We start from the raw sequence: 22,853 nt of genomic DNA on the forward strand, positions 1-22,853 counted from the left end.
ACATCATCGGCGTACAGGGATATAGGGCCTCATTACGACCCAGGCGGTAAGTTACCGCCTGGGCCGTGACTTTACCACCATGGCGTAAACTACGTTTACGCCATGGTGGTTGGCGGACTTACCGCCCCATTCCGACCTTGGCGGGGCGGTAAGTCCCCAATCCCCATTTACCCTTCCCCATTCCCATTTTTGCCCCATAGGGCATAATGGGAGTGGGGAAGGCGTTAATTACGCCACCGTAAATTACGGTGGCGTAATTAACTCCATGGTCCCTTAGCGCCATGGATTTTAACACCTGCTAAAAGCAGGTGTTAAATCCGCCATGGCGCTAAGGGACCTCGTACTCAGGCGGTAAGGGTCGGCGCTGTTTACAGCGCCGTAAACCCCTTACCGCCTGAGTTGTAATGAGGGCCATAATCTCGGGGGTGTCTTTCAATCGTATCCCTCTTTGGGTATGGCGCGTTCTGATATAGTCAGCCATTGGCTCGATCACGAGTGCAAAAAGAATCGGTGAGAACAGGCAGCCTTGTTGGGTACCTCAAAAGAGCATAAATAATGTGGATGTCAGGGAATTGACCCAGACCCTCGCATTGGGGCAGTGTATAACAATTTAATGTACCCAATCATGATAGGGCCAACCCCCATTTGTCTCTAGAACCAGCCACATGTATTTCCATGAGACCATATCAAATGCCCTTTGAGCGTCAAGTGTGACTGAGACAGCACTCGAATCCTGGTCCCTTCTAGCCATCACATTAAAAAGCCGTCGGATATTGTGAGAAGTGGATCTCCCGGGTACAAACCCCCATTGGTCCTCGTGAACTAGATGTGTCATAAATGGGAGGAAGCGGTTCGCTATCACCTTGGCAAAAATCTTGTTGTCGATATTCATGAGAGAGATTGAAGAAAACACAGATAAAAAGACATAACTCCTCTGAAATTGGACTAGTCAATCCTCCAAGATTGTAAAGAGAGGCAGAAGCAGGCACAAAACGCTAATAAATCTCATTCTTCTCTGCCTTTAATTCTACATCTGGACCTATTTCTTTGCCTGCCCCAAGCCTGCAGTTCCAGTGCCGCAGCTGATTATCATCACAGCTGACACATTGCAGAAAATGGCAAAAATACAGTTAATGCTATAGTTGACAGGGGATTTCCAGAGAAGGTTGCGCAAAAGAGACCAAGCTCTGTCTGAAGGCAGAACTTGTACAGGAAGATGTGGCTGAAAAAGATGGCTTGGCTCTGGAGGGCAAAGCATTCACGAGTAGCATAAAATGGAGATTCGTGATGAATCGGCTGCCCATAAATGGCCACCTTCCTTATGTGGAGGATGCATACAGTAGGTACGGACCTCATCTACAGGGCTGATTTTCCATATACTTGTTTGGAATCTTCTGTACCTGTATGCTGACCACATATGTTTCTAGGACCTGATTTTGAAAAGTAATTTACAAATGTTCTTACCCAGTCTGTAGGCAGTGGCATCAGAGGATGTCATCCCATCACCGGGTGGAATCTTCCCTGAAGTGTGTCAATGCACCATCCTCTTTGGTCACAGTTGTAAGTGGCATGGATCCCTCTTGCCTCTTCGGAGACCTTCAGGGACTAATAATAACCTTCGATGAACGTACGGATTGCAGCAATCTTCGAAATCATCAAAAAGCAACTGATGCAGTCTTTGGACATTTCTTTTGACATCTTATGGGCAATGGCCCTTTCTGTAGTCTTCCTAGTTGTGTTCAAGAGATAGATATTGGCTTAGATTGTAGACAGCAGAAGCATATCAGAGTTCTGACCTGCTAGAACTTCCTTTCACAATTCCAGTGAGCGTACAGCACAAAGTTCTCAGACTTGGCAGCAACTCTTGCCTAGGTTTCCTCTTCCTTGCTCATACCTTTCCGCCGCTACATTCCCTCAAAGAGACCAAGGCCATGGGCATGGGTTCTACCTACCTTCCAGAGGTTGCTCTGCTCTGAACTCTTCCTCCGTTTTGTTTTTGAATAATTTGGAGGGATGTCTCTGTCTCCGCCATGAGAACATGCTTTAACATCAGGAGGCAGAATGTAGGCTTTCTCTACACAGTGGAGGCCTGATATGTTGAGTACACATATTCTCCATTGAGTTCCTAGTCATTCCTCCAGACGCAGGGTTATACCTAACTAAGCTGTGCAAGACCCCTCTGAAGATGAGACCATTGCATAGGAATGCATGAGCTTTGTCAATAAAGGTTTGTGTTCCCTATCCCAAAGGAGGAGTGGGCACAAAGTTTGTTTTCGATCCTCTTTCTGGTTCCAAAAACGTCAAGTTCACACCCTATTATAGATCTAAATTAGGATCAACCTCTTCATCAAGTCTATGCCCTTTTCTATTAAGTATATTTGGTTTATAAAAGGAACCTTTTATACATTACTTCATACAAATACACAATCTGATTATATAAAAAGAAAATAGAACTTAAAAAAATAAAAAACGTCAAATGTTTTGTTATTGATTTTAACTTGTATTGAGTATGTTACTTTCGTCGATTTTCCTGCACTATATTGCTGAATTGCAACAATGGAAACAGAAAAATCTGCTCCCCTTTCTTATACATTTTCCACTACAAATCCCAATCCCCAGTACCATATTCTGGGCCAGATTCTCATAAAGTAGCGCAAATTAGCAGAGCGCAGAGAATGCACATGTTTCATTGGCGCTTTTTTCAGTGAGGCCCAGGTCATCTTATTCTCAAAGGTGACCTGCGCATTTCAGGAGGGGGTACACAGGGGTGCAAAGATGTGCTGCATGGCCCCCCTGCATACATACTTTAGTGTCAGGAGCGTGCTCCCAATACGAATGTATAGCACGCTCCCAGCAACTGGGTGTGCATTTCATAGAGACAGGACCATATAGTGCCCGTCTCTGTGAAATGCTCGATAAAAACCTTTCCATCCCTTATTTGGAGGATGGAAATGCAAGTGTGAGAGCAACAGGTTGGCAGTAGCGGTAAATCTGGCGGTATTTGCAATATACTGCCAGATTTACCATCAATTAAATTCAGTGGTATTGCAGATGGACTTTCCGCTAAAAGTCTGCCTATTTTTACCTCCACCTCAGAGGTTGTGTAAATGGGAGGTGGACTCGGGCAGCTGCACAAAGAACACCGGTGAGACAAGGAATAATGAATAGCAGAGGCAGCTCAGAGACCTAAATCCACCTGCGTGCTCAGGCTCCCTTCAGATTCCAGTCTTGCTGGGGCTGGAAAGCAGGCACCCTGGGGAAGGGAAGCAATGAAGACGACAGGCAGGAACCTCGCTGCAAATGGATGGGATTGGCTGGAGGCAGCAGTAAGGAAGGGCCATAAAGATGAAGCACTGGCAGGTGGAGTCTTGGACAGGATCACAGCAGGCCGATGAGATCCCAATGACAAACGACACAAGCTGTAAGCACGTGAACACTCATTTAGAGTTAACTCTTTTGGCGCCTCCAGGGAGCACCGAGATCTGAGGAAGCATCATTCTGCAAGAGAACTGGACCTGATTCCTGACACCAACTCTCTGCTATCAGGGTCTTCATGGAAACTTGGAAGAGCATAAAATGTTTTGCTGTTTCTCTGCGCAGAGTTCCTTCCTTCCTGGGATTTTTCCCTTATCCTAAAGGCCCTTTAATCAGCTTCCTTTGAATCCCTGCATGAGCTCCCATTGAAGTTAAGGTTCTACTTCTAAAGGCCATCCTTTCAGCCAGAGTTCTGGGAGAGTTAGGAGCACTGGTCTGTCAGCAACCTTCCTAGGATTCCTTCCAGAGGGTCTCAGAATGAATCCCTCATTCCATTGCAAGATCCTGCCAGAATGATATTTAAACCAGGACAATGTCCTTCCTTCACTGTTTCAACCAGGAGTCCAGAGGAGACCAGAGGATTGACGATCATGTCTGGTCTTTGGACGCTGGGATGGCTGTTCATATCTACCTGTATAATACAGCCTCCACTGGGTGTAGGATTCCTTGTTCATGTCATGTGGGCTCAGGCACAAGAAGAAGCCCTCAACCCCAGCCCCGAGATGAGGGATCAGGTGGCAATTTCTATGACTTATGAGAATGGAGGAATTGTAATTCCACTTTCGGGCTGGTGTCACACAATTAGGGACCTTACAGCCTCCTGAGAGAATTTCAGTGAGGTAATAACCCAACATTCCTCCATCAAGGCTTTTGGGAATTTTGGAATATCATATAGTTAATAGAGGGTAATGCTACTCATCCTATGAAATAGTATGTTACTGAATTAATTCTCCCTTTCCTTCCTGAGATCTTCTGCTAGTCCTGAGCCCCCTAAATCTGCTCCCTCTCAAATGGGATTCTATTCATACTGGCCATCACCTAAACAGATGTCTGGGAGAGTCGGAAGGCTTGATCTGTAGGGAACCTTTTGTAATATTCCTTCCAGATGGCCTGATTCTTAGACCCTCTCCCTCATTGATTGCCAAAATCAAGTTGGAATTCCATTTAAGACCAGGGCATTTTCATTCTTTCCATATTGCAGTCAGAAGGCCAAGAATTGAGGATGATGTTTTTCCTTTGGTTGTTTCTGGGGCTGTTGATAGCTGTATAGGTAATGAAGCCTTCTTCAGTGTGATTATTCCTTCTTTATGTAACTTGGCTGAGTCACCAAGGGAACAGGGTCTCCAATCAAACCTTTAGAACATGGATCGGACTGGGAATTTTAATTGCATATAAGAAATTAGGAATGCTTCATCCATCTGGGTTCCAGGGTCACTCCATAAGTGGGACTGTAGTGTTCTGGGATAAGCTTAGTGTGGTACCAAAGCTCAAAATAAATCTATAAGGTGGCAACAACGGAGACCCCTGATGCCTTCATTTCACATTAGTATTTCTATGTAATTGTAATTGTTTATTTATACAGCACTTATACACAGGTGAAGTGCTTCAAAGCGCTTTAAGGCGGGAAGGGAACAAGGGAATACAATAATCATTCTTAGGCCTTGAGGTTTCCGAATGATCTAAACAGAAAAGCTAGCATACTAGGCCTGACGGCATTTCTCCTAGTGCAAGTGCATGAAGTGTTACAGTTTCGATCAGCTAGGGAGGTGGGGCAGAAAAAGGCGGGGTGGGCAGGACAGGGCAGACAAACTTACTAGTCCTAGTACATTTAGTTAATGCATACATACAGACAGCGGTGTGAGGAAGAGGGGGCCGGAGGGGGAACAAACCCGTCCAGTCCAACAGGGCCCTGGGTGTAAGTGCAGAGCAGTTGCCTCACTCATAGAGCGTAAACTAAAGTGCAGTAATGCTTAACATAGTGCAGTGGCCCGGAGGCAAGTGCAAACACTGGCGGGGGGCCTGGAACCTGCAAGGTTCTGGAGGTGAATCAGGCAACCAGTTAGCAAAAACTGAGCAGAGTTAGGGAGGAGAAAGAGAAAGGAGGGTGGGGAAAAAAAGAACAGAGAATAGCAGGGTTGCGGGAGAGAGAAGGAGGAAGAGAAGAGGAAGGTCTTGAGGAGTTTCCACATCTCTGGCTCAAGATGGAGAGAGGCAGGGAGGCTGTTCCAGAGGGATGCACCTGCAGAGGATAAAGACCTACCCCCAAATCTCTGTGAAAGTGGCTCACCCGCAGAGAGTTGGAGGAAGACGAGCTGAGGACTCTAGAGGGAGAGTATTTAGGGGGAGAGCGTTGTAGATAGTGGAGGCCCCCGCCCCAGAAAGCCTTGTGGGTTATGCAGACGGTCTTGAACTTGATCCTTGCAGCCACAGGGAGCCAGTGGAGGGATGTCAGTGCCAGAGAGATGTGGTCTATGGGCTTGTGGCCAATGATAAGTCTTGCAATTCGGTTCTGCATGAGTTGTAGAAGAAGGCGAGTAGAAGTGGTAAGGGTGAGAAAGAGGCTCTTGCAGTAGTGAAGCCTAGAGAGAACCAGGGCTCTTGAGGTGGTGATCCTCTGGGGGAAAGTGAGAAAAGGTAGAATACCACTGAGGAGGTGCAGTTGATAGTGGGAGTTTTTGGCGATGCCTGAGATGTGTGAAGAGAAGGAGAGAGTGGAGTCGAAGAAGACTCCAAGAAGTTTTGCCTCATTGGTCGGTGAGGGCGCAGGGCCAAGGGAGGCCGGCCAGTGTGAAAGTGGGAAAGTGGGTGCTGATGTCCCAATGAGGACCCTGTTTCAGCCTCTCTGAGGATGTACTTGACACAGTCTCTCTGTAATTATGACACCTTATTCCATTACATGTGCATGGGTTTAGCATTGTGTTTTGACTCAGTGTGAAGTATGCAAGAAAAACAAGCATATAGTGGCTCTTTCAGTATGGTTAGGTTTTGTGAACTCTGATGAGGAATGGGTTAAATGTAGTAATGATTTTAGTACTAAACCTTAATATAGATTACACTACTCTTCCTGCTTGCGGTCCTGCTTCCCATCCTCCCTCTCGAGGGAAGCAGTTTTTGGGGTCATACATGGCATTATTTGGGCGTTAAACACAGGCTCCGCTCTGCAGGGTGACACTATTTGTGGCCTTCCATATAGTGGAGGGGTTAAAAATAAGAAAACAAGTGGAGGAAGCAAGTTGAATATCTTGTGGATCACAGTTGAGACTTCTGGACTGTGACCAGGAAATCAATGTAATGAAGATTACTGGCAAGAAACTGGAGCAACACATGGTCAAGATGGATTTGACTGTGGTTGGTGTCCACCTCGTGCATCACAGACTAAATGGGATGCCACAAAGAGGACTCCCTATTGGTTAAGACATATCCAGTCAAGCATTCCTTTTGCTTACTTTTGTTTTTCTTAGGGTCGCTGGTGATGCACTTGGGTTGTGGGGTCAGGTTGGAACATTCTTTTGTGGCAAGCAGCCCTCTCATCCAGAGCCTTTTCTTGCAGTGTGCATTGCAGGAACTGCACTGGCACTGAGAGGTAAGGGGCACTGTGGCAACCACTGGTTTGCATGGGGCACACAATACGGAGGACCTGCACTGATTTTTCTGATCAGTGAAGCACAGTGACAGCAGTGGAAATTGGAAATCAATGGCTTTTGTGGACCTAGATGCCCTGTCCAACCCCACCTGGGAGCAGCTCCAGCACATGACCACTGTTCACAGCTGGCAGAGAAGATGAAATTAATTAAAGAGAAAAGGGACGGGACCTGAATGGAGGGGTTGCGGGAGTGACTTTAATAAAAGAACATGAGAACCAAACCATGGGTCTCACTACAAGTTCGGAAGTGCAATAAAAAGTGGTGGTAATTCCGTTACTGTTTTTTTGATTAGGCGGTAACCAATTTACTGTCACTTTTGCCACACCGCTGAATCCGGAACTGGAGGATTTATCTCCAGCAAAAGGCTGGAGGTAAATCCCTCACTTTTCCTGCTTGCAGCAAATCCTACGGACTCCAAAAAGCACAGCAGCCACTGAGGAAAAGACCTGGTCACTCTATTCGAGGAATTGACCTCTTCAATAATGTTAAAAAAAAACCTGTACTTAAAAAAATGAAGATATATTTTACTATTCAAATAAAATGATCAATCCTGTGTTAAGCACATGGGACCGAGTGATGCTAACAGTAAGCAAATTAGGCATTCGGTCGGCAGATTTAGCGCCAAATTACTGCCAAACTCGTGATGAGGCCTTGTGTGCTTTGGGGAGAGGTGGAAAGACAGAGTGGTGGAGAGCGGACATAAAAGAACACAAAACTAGGAAGGCGGATAGTTGCACTGAAAAAAATCATGGATGACAAAATATGTGTGGGAATTAAAGAAAGAAGTAGTGCAAGAATTACAGAAAAGGGATAGACAGATAAAGGGAGAATGCATACAGGGAAAGGCGGATGCCTGCGGGGAAAGTGAGCAACAGTGACAAAGGAAGCGGATTGAGAGAAAGAAATAAACCAACAGAGAAAAAGTAAGAGAGAGAAGAAGCAGAATAAGTGCGAAAACAAATGGAGGAGGTGGCCCATGGGAGGAGTAGAAGAGGAAGAAAAAACAGAATGGATAAGATGACAACAAGCGAATTGATGAAAGAGACTGAGGTATAATAAAAAATATAAGAGAAACTTATAAATGGATCAAATAGATGGTGTGTGAGAGAGGGGGAGACACCATGATCAACTTGCCTCAACATAGTGAGAGTACACGAAAGAAATATGCACCTATCCTTCATAAAGTCCTACAGCTTAAAGCCATGAACCGGAAGTACATAGAAGTTCGGTGGTTTAGGATTGACCCTTACCTTTCTGAGGGCGGCGATAGCCCCGCCTTTGTTTACATCCTGTAAGGGATCAGAACTGTTTGTCAGGTAGAGTTGGAAACTTCAAGTTGTCTTCCTGGTTATCTAACTATGTTTCATTATCATCATTATCATGAGTGTCTGATAAAAGAGATATTTTGATCTTCTAAATTAAGAAACTCTGAATGATCCCTCATCTTTATTAATCCGATCAAATAGATTCGGACCCCACGTGCACCTCTTTTGGGCCTTATTTACTCGACCGCAGGTGCATTAAGTGAGGCAAAATAGCGACAGAGCCCTGTCTCATCTCTTCAAGTAGAGCACTCAACCCCTGGGCCAGAGAGAGCTCTAGAAGCACTACATTAAAAACCACGACTGCGCACTCTCTTTTGCTGCACAGATCTGGGGGGGGGAAATACGGGCACCTGACACTGACTAACTCCCCCATCAGTTTGGGCTTGTGGTGCACACTTCCTTCCTTGGCATGTGTGCCTTATGCCTAGCATTGCTGGAATATCTTTAGCCTAACAGATACCCACCCATATGCAGAGCTGGCTTCTCAGTAGGATCATCTACTGCCCTGCATGTTCTGGGTTGACTCTACTGCCTTAGAGTAGTACAAATCCCAAACTCAACATAGAGAGGGTAGTTGGAATGAGCTGGTAGATTCCAGCCAGCTACTATAATGCTGTCAGCAATGCACAGTGATAGGCCTATTCTCGGAGTGTATTTAGAATTGAATTCAGAGACATCCATGTAAGTATATTTTCTGCTCCCAGATCAGCAGCAGCCAAAATAAAGCGAGTTCAGAATAATAAAGAATCTAAAGCAAACTAATAAGGGGACGATAAGGCGCGACAGGGCCACATCCGCGGGGCCTTTTCGCGTTACGTAGATCTGCGGATAAATACTGCCACCTGACACTGATGAACTCCCCCATCGATTTGGCCTTGTTGTGCACACCTCCTTTCTTGGGATTTGGGCCTTATGCCTGGCATTCCTGGAATATCTTTAGACTAAGAGACACCCCTGGGTTCCATGTGTTTACAACGACACCCAAAATAACGACATACTTTAAAAACGACACCTAAATAACGGAAACAAGTCGATTTATTTGTTTAAATTATATTTGGGGGGTCCTCCAAGCCCCTGTTTCTAGTGCCTTTTAACCCTCCCCTACTACTCTCACCCCTTCTAATCCCTGAACCCACCCCCATATATACTTTTACTTTAAAACATTTTTTGTTATAAACACTGGATACCATACCCATGTATAGAGCAGGCTTCTCAGTAGACTGATGTATTGCCCTACAGATTCTGGGTTGACTATACTGCTTTACCGTACTACAAATCGCAAACTCAACAAAGAGAGGGAACTTGGGAAAAGCTGGTATGTGAAAATTATTTCCAGGAGAGCTTTGCATTTAAGATGGCCCAGTCCCATACCTCCACAGAAACCCTAAAAGAAGTTTGACACATCCCGTGGGCATCTGGTAGACCCGTCTCATGGTACTGGGCTCAATAAGTAACCTACCAACCGAGACCCGCCAACACCAAAGAGTGTCCTCTGTGTCACTCAGCCACACATGGACTACTCGGGTGCTCATCAAGTTCTTTTGTACCAATTGAGCACTACATTTCCAATGAGAGTAGCACTAGAGGTCGGCCGGCTGGGGTACTGCATCCAAACAGAGGACTGGTTAGCCAAAAAAACCCTAAAGGTTCGTCTCCACTTCACTTTTTAGTATATCATGTTTTCTAACAAATCTTTCATGCTAACCTGACTACATGAATTAGTGTAACCAGTCCAGTTATCGGAAATAAATCCATACTGAGACACAATTACCAAAGATCACCTTAAATGCAGTTACTGCACATTGCTAGTTAGTTGTTGACTTATACCCAAGTGTAGCTAAAGACAGTGAAATCTTGTGTTCTTCCAGACATCTTATGCATACATGTTCTAACTCTGCAAGAGTTCCCAGACCCCCAAAGCTACCGAAGTGTAACTCCCTTTCTGTTTCCAAATAGTTGAAGGACATCATCAGGTGTAAGGCTGCTTCTATCTCAATATTTGAAGGACATCTTCAGGTGTAAGGCTGCTTCTCTCTCATTATTTGAAGGACATCTTCAGGTGTAAGGCTGCTTCTATCTCATTATTTCAAGGACATCATCAGGTGTAAGGCTGCTTCTCTCTCATTATTTGAAGGACATCATCAGGAGTAAGGCTGCTTCTCTCTCATTATTTCAAGGACATCATCAGGTGTAAGGCTGCTTCTCTCTCATTATTTGAAGGACATCATCAGGAGTAAGGCTGCTTCTCTCTCATTATTTGAAGGACATCATCAGGAGTAAGGCTGCTTCTATCTCATTATTTCAAGGACATCATCAGGTGTAAGGCTGCTTCTCTCTCATTATTTGAAGGACATCATCAGGAGTAAGGCTTCTTCTCTCTCATTATTTCAAGGACATCATCAGGTGTAAGGCTGCTTCTCTCTCATTATTTCAAGGACATCTTCAGGTGTAAGGCTGCTTCTATCTCATTATTTCAAGGACATCTTCAGGTGTAAGGCTGCTTCTCTCTCATTATTTGAAGGACATCATCAGGTGTAAGGCTGCTTCTCTCTCATTATTTGAAGGACATCATCAGGTGTAAGGCTGCTTCTCTCTCATTATTTGAAGGACATCATCAGGAGTAAGGCTGCTTCTATCTCATTATTTGAAGGACATCATCAGGAGTAAGGCTGCTTCTCTCTCATTATTTCAAGGACATCTTCAGGTGTAAGGCTGCTTCTCTCTCATTATTTGAAGGACATCATCAGGTGTAAGGCTGCTTCTCTCTCATTATTTGAAGGACATCATCAGGTGTAAGGCTGCTTCTCTCTCATTATTTGAAGGACATCATCAGGAGTAAGGCTTCTTCTATCTTATTCTTTAAACAACCAAACCTGCAGATTCTGTCAGGGCGAGAAGAATGCCCTGCTTTGCTCTAAGAAAACTCCAGGGTGTCCATGAGGTCAACTGAAATAACAGGAATTGCCGGCTCTGTTCCCAATAGGGGAAGAGTTAAGGTATGGATGGGGTTCTACTTTCTTTGGGAAAATGTTGACGCATTCCCGAGCCAATCATTTTTTGTTGCAGATTTGTGTAGCTTTGCAGTCAATCTATTTCCTATTGGCACTGGATTTCTTTCTTGTGTGTGGAGTTTCGTAGGGAGGTCTCAGTTTGGTTGAAGGTTTATAAATGACAAGAAATCTTCACAACCTTTAACAAATTCCAACTCATGAGTACTACTGCGAGTAGTCCTTCAACATTGTAAACGAGGAAGAGCCCACACAATTTCATATTCCTATGTATAATACAGCAGCTTTGATTTTGCCTTTAGCAAGTTCAGCTCTTTACCTATAGCAGGTCCAGCTCTTAAATGTTGTACCAGGACTTGAAATTCCCACTGTAGACCTCCATAAAAGCCCCTCAAGCAGCTTATCAAATGAAGCATGTTAAGTTCCAGCCAGCTACTACGATGCGGTTAATATTGTACAGAGAGAGGCCTCGTTTTGGAGTGCATTTCGAATTAAATCCCGTTTAAAAATACATTGTGCTACCAGCTCAGAAGCAGCAAGAATAATGTGAGGTCAGAATAAGTAACACATCTGAGGCAAACCAGTAAAGGGGCGATAAGGTGCAGCAAGGCCACATCTGCAGGGACTTGTTGCATTGCGGAAACCTATTAGATAAGCTAATGGCGGTCAGTAAAGAGCAGGCCCAAATCGCAGTATAGCAGACAAAGGTAATGTCAATGTATTAATCAAACAGCAAACTGACCAATGATTAGATAAGCGTCAAGAGAGGGCTATACATAGTTGAAGGGGAATGTTATCGGAAGGCAGCTTGAGATGAACACACCCACGTGACACCTGACAGCCAGATAGGATGGTTTGTGTGGAAGATGGAAGCAGCATGCTGAGCACCAGCTAGCCAGAGAAGGGAGCCAGCTATGCAAAGCTACTTTTTAAGCGCGAGAGAGCTACACGTGTGCATTAAGTACATCCTTGCTTTCTATTTAGCAGAGCCCAAAGGGCCAGGCCAATTGATTCTGCATTTCCTGGAGATTGATTAGAAGAAAGAAACAGGGCCTATGTTTATTGATTATGGTGTTTGTTGAAAAAGACAGGGGCTTTTGGGAAGTTTTGGAATGAGTCTGGGAATAAACAGTTCTGTCTTTGAAAGGCTATAAGAAGAGTTTAGTTTGTCTGCATACTTGAAAACATCTTCTCTTGAGCAGGGACTTTTCATGAAAGGATTTAGGCTAGAGATCATTTATTTAGCATCTCTGGATGCAGAAAACACACCATAGCACAGTCGATTTTGCACCCTTAATCCGATATATACACATATTTTAAAAATAAATGTTATGCTTGAAGCAATTGATTTTAGAGACAGGTCTTATGTCATGTTTTGCCCCTAGATGCAATAGGTAGAAATCATTAGAGGTACAATTGCAAATAGATTGATAATTATTAGGAATTTCCGAAAGCTAATGCATGATTAATTTTCAGTATGGAGTAAAAGGTTGAGATATCTGTTGGCGAAGATGTAGAATCTTAGATGCATAGTTTTTACTGTAATGATTATAGAACACATGCAAAAATGTTTTAATAAACACTTTACAATAATACACCAAGTTGTTATTCTTAAAGCTTTCAAAAGACAAGGTCAGTGTCTGATTCAAGGAGTGAAAATTAATATTTTTGTGTTTTCGGTAAAAATGCAATTAAACGTGTGTTAATAAACAGACTGTTTTAAACACAGAATGAAGCAACTAAACGCATAGCAAGGTAACTTAACATGCACCGTTTTGAGTAGCAAGTAGATGACAGCAATGAATCACTGGCTCATGCTTTTCTATTTTTGGACATACGACTAGGCAGCGTTTTTCATGTAACCCTTGAGGGACATCTTCCAAAGCTGGGACCTTCAGATAAGTCACATTGGGTGAAGGTTCAAATAGAAAGCCCCTAGTGAAAAGAAGAGAACGTTCAGTAATCTTCACTCTGGGGAGCGGCCCTTTCTTTGGGGCCAGAGGCCAGAAGGTTGTCTGGCTTAAAATACATGTCAGTTTGGTTCTTGCATTTTGGTCAACTGTTAGCTTCATTAAATGGCAGATAGGTTGTTCTACGTATACCATAATCCACCAGTGCCTCATTCCTGGTAAAGCTACCATTTGTCAAGTCGAATGTATCCATCCCTGCTAATGCTTGCTGTCATAGACCCTTGTGCCAATGTACCACTGTCTGACATAGAATAGGTGCCACCTCTTCCCACCCACGATTCCAGAATGATACCAACAGTAACAGCCTCCATGTAGTAAAGAGGAAACACGGCGAGTTTGGCTATGGGTATGAGAACAGAGCTATTTCCTTATGTCATGTGATTTCTTGAATGGCAGGGAGGTATAACCTGTCTTAGAGAAGACGCCATCCCAAATAGGTCCAGTGAGTGACTGATGAAACCTTCTTTCTTAGACCTTGCACATGAAATACTCTTCATTCTTGCCCAGCATCCTTCTGGGGATGGGTGAGCTGTAAATGCTCAACTTAAATGCAAGTTTGAACCTTTGAAGAAAAGGTTTGAATCAACTTGAGTCATTCGATCATCCATACATATGGCTCACAATAGTCTATAAGTGTGCAGAAGTAGACGAGGGACAACAATGAGGCATGCTTGCTGGCACAAACGTTTATTTAGCAGAAAGAAAGGAAGAAACCTACCTGTCAATATAACTAAGAGGGGGTTTCTCTGCCTCAAACAAAACTAAGGATGGCATTAGAATGTCTGTCAAAAACAAAGAGTCCACTGTCCTAGTTCCCAAACCTATTTCCGTCTCTTACACTTCAAAAGAAAACTATAAAGTAGGCTACACCCTGACTCCAAATGGCTGGCTCCCTCCTTCGGGATGATATTTAGGCAGTTTGTGAATGATGGAGGAATATCCTTCTTTGCCTTGCCATTACTAGGCTTTTCTGAATTGTTCCACGTAGATGGGGAGGAGGTCTCTCTTCCCCAGACCTTCTGAGGCGATTTGTATACAATTCCAAAAACAAGATTAGGAAGGCGTCTTCCATCCCCAAGCTTTTCCTAGGCTCTCTTTCAATAGTATCAATAGTGTCTGGATTTCTACCAAAGGATACAACTTCCTTCCTCTGGTCTTCTCATAACTTGTGCCAAAGGATATGTTTCCCTGGTTTTCTTTTGACTTTGTTTAGGAAATCTTTCTCTCTTTGTTTGTTGTACTATCTTATGCCAAAGGATATCGTTCTCACCCCTTGGTCTTCTCTTCTGGTTATGTGGCTCCCAGACCCCCCTCTGACTCCTGATCTTGCATGCACAACTCTCTCAGATGATTCTCAGTATTGGTGTCCCAGACCCTCTTGGTTTATAGTGTCTTTGTTGGGTTCTAGAGCCCCTTCTCAGCTTTGTAATGCCGTTGTGGTGGTCCTATACCCCGTCTGAACTTTGTAATATCTCTTACTTAAGCCCGGTTCACTATCCTCCCAGGCTTTATCTATGATGTCCAACTCTCTCAGATACTCAGTATTCAGGTTCCAGACCCCCTTCTTAGGTTTATAGTGTCTTTCAATCAGGCCCGTTCACTCTCCTGCCAGGCATTCTCTTGCATACACAATACTCCAGGTTTCTCAAAATTCGGATCCCAGACCCCTTCTTAGATTTATAGTGTGTTTTAATGAGGCTATCTCATCCTGCCAGGCCTCTCTGCCAGGTTCACTATCCTGCCAGGCCTCTCTTCGAGTCTCTATGAGGTGTTCTCTCACCCAATATGTTCTTGTTTGCTCTCTCTGCTTTATCTCACTGGGTCTAGGAAGATGGTTCTGCACTTCAACCCAACCATGGCCTCTAGGATCTCCCAGTGTCTTTCCGGTCCCCCTCCCATACCTTGCAACTTGGTCTGCGAGGGTTCCGGTCCTCGGCAATACCAGTAAGCTTCTCCTGCTTCTCCTGGGCTCTCGCGCTCTGAACTAGGCTTTCGGTGGCTGAGCTACACTGGTTTCTCCCTGCACGTCGGGTCCTGCATGGACCACTCTGCTGGCTGTCTTCCTGCCACCGGACGTCATGTTCGCCATCCTTCAGGTAAGTCTTGGCTCTTCTCTGCCTTCTCAAACCCCTCCATCCTTCTCTAGGCTTTTGGGTCTTCAGCACGTCCTCTCTGCAAGGATTCGCTCACCAGCTTGATGCTCTTTTGTGGCAGAACTGACACTGACTCTCGAGGCTAGGATAGCTAGCATGTTTGTCTAGGTTCCACATAAGGCTCTTCATTATCCAGCTTTTCCTTGTGTCAGTACCTTAGGAGTCATCCATACTCACTCTTCACTCACTCTTCCTCATCACAGTATCACCTATCTGATACATAGGACTGCTATGTATGAAGTAACTAACAGAAGAAGCAGGTAGCAGAGAAGGTGGGGTGATTGGGCTCTATCATGTTGTTGGGTGAGCAATGCCTGGCGGAATGGTGGTTAAGCAAAAACAAAGAGGTGATGACTGGAAGGTTTAGAATGAATCTTAACCACTGGCATTGCTCTGGGCAACCCCCCAGACCACTGTTCTTCGCCTGCCAAGCCATAACAGAAGGGGAAAGACCATATGCAAATCAGGCTTGGCCCCAACCCAAAAGGGGCAGTCCAGCCCGAAACTGCTAGGTCACATCCCTTCTGCACGAGACCACAAGCATTCCCAAACATGTTTTGCCCTTGTTGGGGCTCATCAGTGAGGAGAAGCTTGCGCCTCTAGGCCCAGGAGGCCCGGGACCCACATCTGGGCATACCCGTCCCTCTCAGGGTGCCAAAGCAAAAACAAAGAGGTGATGACTGGAAGGTTTAGAATGAATCTTAACCACTGGCATTGCTCTGGGCAACCCTCCAGACCACCGTTCTTTACCTGCCAAGCCATTACAGAAGGGGAAAGACCATATGCAAATCAGGCTTGGCCCCACCCCAAAGGGGGCAGTCCAGCCCGAACTGCTAGGTCACATAACCTACCATGTTCCCACTGGGTAGTCTTCACCTTTCCACAGAGGGGTCCCCTCCTGTGGGATCCTCCCGCTGAGTACCACCAAGAGTAGGACTATCGGGTAGCAGCCTCACCTCCCTGACCCAATGTGAAGGGTCCCACTCCTGGGAAGAAGTGATAACCCCAAGGGACCCGTCACAGTTAAAAGACTTTTAAATTTCATGGGGAAATTGCAAACCTTATTGAGTAAAATAACTTATTACAGGATCACAAGTCAGGTTTCAGATCCCTTCAGGGTACCAAATGCACCCATATGGACCTCAGAGAAGACTTCCTAACATCTCTTGATCTGGATCAGCCCATAGCCTTAATCTCAATTGATTTATTTGGATGCATATTACACTGTCAATCAGAAGATCCTCCTTCAAAGGAATCTCAGACCTACCTCTGAAATAGATTCAGAACTCATTGAATCATAGACACCAAGTCAGAAGGATGCTGCCTCGAGGCTCCTTGCTGACACCATTGCTTTTTACTATCCATGCTTCCCCTCTCAGAAGTGATTATTCATCAGCAGGTACAGCTTCACCTCCTTCTGCATAAATCCTTTGGTTTGGCGCATAGGATCAGAGAAATCCTAACATATATTTTCTACTGGATGAGGAAGTGTGTCCTATGCCTAAACAGATTCCACATTGACATTATAATCATCGGAAGCCTAGGTGGGGACTTTATTCCTTTTTAGTGGCCTGAGGAAATTAGAGAATCTCCTCTCTTGCCCACAAAGCAAACAACCCAGTGTTTGGTTCAACCCACTTTTTTCAAAATCTCACTAAAGGTAAACCCTTGTGAGAACATCAATTTCCACCTCATGCTTTTGATGAGGAAACTCCTGCTCTTTCAAACTAAACACTGTATTGAACTCATTGAATCTCTGATTCTATCTCTATTAGATTATTGCAACATGATATATGTCTGGGCTACTCAACAAAGAACTACAGAAATTCTGGAGAAACAAAAACCAGGTGGACCACATCTCCTTGACATTAAAAGAAATACACTGGTTCTCATTGAAACACTGTGTTAAGTTCATGGAGATCTGAGCAATCCTTAAAGCAAAGGCCCCGAGTATCTTCTCCATTCTTACAGCACCAATCTCATTACTCCAACTTTAACCACAAAAAACACAACTTCACATCCATTATTTTCTATGGTTCTCACATCCAGAACTCTCTGGACCTGCCTTTGAGGGCTTTTACGAATCTGTCATAGATTTAAAAAAACTGAAGACATCATGAGGGTTCAGAAATAGTGTAGCTCTGTAGCACAGATAGAAATCCTGTCTCAAACCCTGCAGTGGATTGTCCTGTTGGTCCTAAGTGAAAAGATATTTTTGAAAAGGACTTTTCTCTAAAAGACCGATTTAGAAATACTGCTCCGTGACCGCACGGAGCAGTTTTTCTAAGTCCAACTATCACTCCCCTTCTGCACAAGACAGGCAGGTCGGGCCCCGGAAGCACAGGACCAGGAGAACAGGTAACTGTGTGGGTGGGTGCATGTGTGTTGGTGTGTGTGTTGTGTGTATTTATGTGTTTTGGTTTGGGGGATAAGGGAGTGTGGGGTTGGAGGGTGAAGGGTGGGGGGCTGGAGCTGAGCGATGGGGATTTGTGGGTGCGTGTGTGTGTTATGTGTATGTATGTGTTTTAGTTTGGGGGAGTGAGTTGTAGGGGGTGGGCAGGAACCAGGAAGAATGGGGGGCTCCACGGGTCAAATCCCTGAATATTCTTTAAAAAAAGGAAAACCACATTTTTTAAGGTCTCAAGAGAAAAAGACCTGTACAATGCCAGTTTTCCGATCAAAGGAAAATCGGTCAATGTAAATTGGTATTTTTCTCGAGACCTTTAAAAAGAGGACTTTTCACATAGTACCGTCCTGTTAGTTGAAATAGAAGTAGTCAGGTGAAGTGTTAACACTCAATTTCATGGGGAGGAAGGATAGCTCAGGGGCAAGGCGTTTGTCTTGGAAGCAAGACAACGCAACACAGATTAAAATCCCGATCCCGCACTTAGAAAGCACTCTTAGCTGCTGCATGTGTGTTTGCATTTTGAGGTTAGGTGGTGAAGGGTGACAGGGGAGGCTACCGCCATTTGGATTAGTGGACCCCCTCTTGCACTTGTCTGAGAGAGGTAAGATCTATCATTTATGAGTGCTGACTTTTTTCAATAAAGTTGGCAGTGCAATCACTGTGTCTTAGCTTTAGCTTGTCCCTTCTTGGAATTGATTGTAGTCCAATTTGACCAAGGGGGGTTGACTGGGCTGATTCTAGGCTGATCAACAATCTAAATTGTGGATTTATTATGTGTATTTGCTCTCTTTTGAAATAAACCATCTCCATTGCTTCAGTGAATTGGGAACTTTTATGGGAAATCTTCATGATAAATGACCGCGCTGAGCGTTGGCTTACTGTACGTTCCTGCATCATTGTCCCCCACAATTGCACGAACAGAGGACACTGTGCTTGCCTTGGCGTGCCTTCAGCCTGCAGGTTTGTCCTTAAGCAATAAGCGCCGCGCAGGGGGGCATTACCACTTCAGGTAATGCCCCGGGACCCACAGTTACAGGCCCGAGTGAAACTTGCACCTTGGCTATTTCTTGACACGGTTCAGTTCACATTCCGCTGTGCTTGCTGGCTGCTCATCATGACTAAGGGTGTGGCAAAGCATGGGCCAATGTTTTCATATGCATTTGAAGCTGTAGGAACACCTACAGTGTTGGTAACACTCTAGTAGTAAATACTACATGGCATTCAGATAAACGTAATCAATAATGTATCTTGACTCTTATTTAAAAAAATAAAAATAAACACATTATTCTTTATTCACAGGGCTCCATTACCAGTGCTTGAGTGGCAGAATATATGGCCCATGCGTTTCGGATTGAACGTCCATCATCAGGGCAGGAACAGTCCACAACGGAACAATTACTCTGGCCTTTAAAGCATTGTCTTCTCTTTTGTAATGTGTGCCAACATGTGACTCAAAAGAAGAAGCAGCATTCATGCGGTTATAATCCTGAAACAGAGGTAAACAGCATCCGATGCCTGATAACACGCTGGTGATTTGAGGTGGTGAACACCATTATCACTTTAGAGCTGGATCCTACTGGTGCAAAGGGCAACTCGCACAGTGGTCATAGCATCAGCGGTATACCAGCCAGAACTCAATATACGATGACATGTCGTGCACTGAGGAGTAGAATTAAATCTCACGCTCTATAGGGTGTAGGACTCCTCACTCCTCGGTTAGCATGTGTCCATCCATAATGGCATGTATCATCTGAGCGGATAACGGGAATGTTCTGGATTCATGACCAGTACCATCCAGCAATGCCTTCCCTGTTGGTGGAGGAAGCATTGGTCTTAGATGCACCTTTTCCTACAGAGGAGATATATGATGCAATTTACCAAATTCCCCCTGGTAAAGATCCCGGGTGAGATGGACTGATAGACCATGGTCCTACTTCATATACAACTCTGTTATCTCAAAATCTGCTCGCTGTTTGAGAGGACTCCGTGGATACAGGACACTTGCCACCATCATTAGGAGATACCCATGATTACAATACTGTTCAAGTCTCACAAATCACCAATAGAATGCACATACTACTCTCCGCTATCCTTCATTAATGTTGATGTAAAGATCTTTGCCAGAGTTTTAGCTAGGAAAATGCTTCAGTTACTCAGTTACGCCCAGTCATCAGTAAACCCAGTTCATACCCCAAAGATTCATGGCTTTGAACTTGATGCAGCTTTTCTGAGTCATATCTCAGATTGATCTGAACCCGAAAGCTGCAGTAGCTACACTTGACGCTGAAAAAGCTTTCAATTCTGTATTGTATGTTCTGCCCTGATGCACTTTGGTTTTGGCACTTATTACATTAGCTCTGTTAGTCTTCTGTATACCTCCCGGACTGCTAGGGTTTTACCCAACAATATTCGTTCATCTACCATTCGTATTTGCAGGAGTACGAAGCGGGAATGCCCCTTTTCTCCACAACATTGAGGCGCCGGCAGCATTAATTCACCATAACCACCAACATGGAGAACCGCTCTATGTTGGCATCTCTCAGGCAGTCTTGAGATCATATCCTTGTACGCTGATGACGTCCTTCATTATCTGCGAAGCCTTCAATGAATCCAAAATCTGTAATGAAGGATGCGCAAGCGTTTGGTGCACATTCTGCACTGGTTATTAGCCCTGCTAAATCTGAATTGTTTCCACTCACTGACTCCATGCCACCTCCATCTGACCAGTATGGCTTTCAGTGATCGGCTGATCATGTTTATTATTAAGGTATAAAATTTCAGGCACAAGTCGTGAGCTCTATACCCGAAATCTGGGTTCATATCTACCGGTGCTGTGCTGCAAATTACAGAGAGGATTGTAGATTCCAATATCTAGGAATGGCCGTATCTCACTGTTAAGAATGGTACTACATAAATTGTTGTACTACTTTGTAAAATGGTTGGCGTGGCCAGGCAGATGATTTATTAAGGAACTGCGCAGGGCTGTTATTAGTTTGATTTTGTTTGGGAAAGGGGTCAAGCTTGCTGGAATTGCCTGAAGTGATCCACCCATATGAACAAAGAGGTCTTTCGGCTCCTGACTTGGAGTTATATTTTTGGTTGCTCAGGCTCATTTATCATCATATTGGTTTTCAAAGAGCCATGGCTTTCCACAGAGAAGAGGGGCACTCTTCCTGCAAATCTCCTATAACTTATAGTGAATGCCAATTACGAAGACCCCTGTACATTTGATTTGGTTGGTACCACAGTGAGTGCAAAGTCCAAGATTGATTGGTGATTTGGTGTTGAATCCCTATAACACAAGGGAGAGTTGCTCTGGAGCTTTTCTGATATTACACCAACCATGGACATGGGTGCGCTTAATATATGGGATTGAGAAGGAATGTTGAGTTTTGGGGGATGTGGCCCCTGATGGGGATGGTTTTCAAGCTAGGATGTGAGGGGGGCACCATAGTCAAAATGCAGTATCCTTGTGTGTGTGTGTGTGTTGCTTGCATAACTCAGTGGGCTACCTTCCACAAGAACCTCAGTCTCATCCGACCCCACAGTGTATAGTCCAATCATCTGGTGTTAGGGGACTATTGTCTGCTCTTTATGGTTCCAGTCAAGCCAACATGCCCTGCTCCTTTTCAGTGGCTCGGCCCAGATGGGAGGAAGGTGTGGGTTGTGATATTTTGGATGAGTTATGGAGGAGCTGTTATATGTTGGCCAAGGATATCTCCCTGAACTCCCGCTTTCATTCCAAACAGTTGAAAGTATTACATACTTTATATTGTACACCATCTAGGCTTTTCAGCAAAGAATGCCCAAAATGCCTTCCTCCCATAGAAGACTTTTCACATGTGTTATGGAGCTGCCTGAAACTTGCATCATTCCGGGTACATATAGCAGAAATTCCATTAAGAACTCTGGCATCCCCCCTGCATTAGACCCCTTGAAATATCTCCATGACGACATATGCAAGCTTTCAATCACTTTTTGTAGTTTTTTTTTAACCTTGTATGCTAATTTATGAAACCTTGTATGCCAAGGTACTTGGCTTCTAACAATCCCCCTACTCACATAGCAAGGCTTATAGATTCATCTTGCACCTATGACTATGAAGAGCTTTATGTAAACACTATTAGTATCGGGCAATGTACTAAAGACATATCGGGTGCATTTTAAAACAAGTTGTGGACATCGCAGGAGTTATGGGACATAGGACTTATTTTTTGCCTTTTTCTTTATTCATGAGCAGTATGGTGTTTCTTTTAGTTCACTGCAAATGTTTTATGTTTACTGTTGTTTTCATGGTTCCATGTCATTTCATAATGGGATGTTTTTTTGCTGGGTTTTTTACCGCAGATTTTTTCACAAAAAACGAATTGAATTTTTATTTTTTTTATTTGTGGGGGGTTCCCCCAAACCTCCATCCCGTTTAATTGTGTATATATTCCCAAACACTGACACCCAATTTATATCTTTTTCTAACCCCCCCAAAAATGTGATGAAAAAACATCACGCTATGAATGGACGTCGTACAGTTTTCATTGCCTGTTAAATAAAGTTATAAAAAACTGTATATCACATTGCTCAAGGAAGTCTTTAAGTCTACTATGGGAGATATTGGCAATCGCTAAACCCCCACTAAGATTACCCATGACCCTCAACCGCACACATGATTTATGTAGACCCTATCGGTTGAAACTGGGCCACTCATTTTAGATGTCCAAACCCCATATGGTCAGAATATGTCAGCTCACTGTTCTTTAGAAACCTAGCTCTATAAAACGTCTGCAAAGAGTCATAAATGAAGTCAATAAAAGATATACAGCAGTAAATAAATAAAGGAAAATGTCTGTGAGTGTTTTTTTGCGATCTCCCGGCAGAGAAGAAATATTTGTATTTGTGTTTTGTGAAGGACAGGGGTGTCCATTTTGAAAAGAAATGATTTACAATAACACTTTGGCAGATAGTGAGTCATCCCCAGAAGGGTGCATGTCCAATCGCACAAAGATGAGAAGAAGTGGTGAGCCACTTTATGAGGGT

General features: G+C 44.2%; 1 long non-coding RNA gene across 1 annotated transcript in view; it reads left to right on the top strand.

Annotated features, from left to right (window-relative positions):
- Window positions 1-22,633, top strand: part of LOC138567613 (uncharacterized) — a 269,217-nt gene extending 246,584 nt beyond the window's left edge. Inside the window, exon 3 of the long non-coding RNA XR_011302257.1 lies at window positions 19,122-22,633. This is a non-coding gene — a long non-coding RNA (uncharacterized lncRNA). The remainder of the gene's footprint in view (window positions 1-19,121) is intronic.
- Window positions 22,634-22,853: the final 220 nt, after the last annotated feature.

Source organism: Ambystoma mexicanum, chromosome 2p (assembly GCF_040938575.1).
Source record: "Ambystoma mexicanum isolate Mex_15411 chromosome 2p, UKY_AmexF1_1, whole genome shotgun sequence".
Taxonomy (NCBI): domain Eukaryota; kingdom Metazoa; phylum Chordata; class Amphibia; order Caudata; family Ambystomatidae; genus Ambystoma; species Ambystoma mexicanum.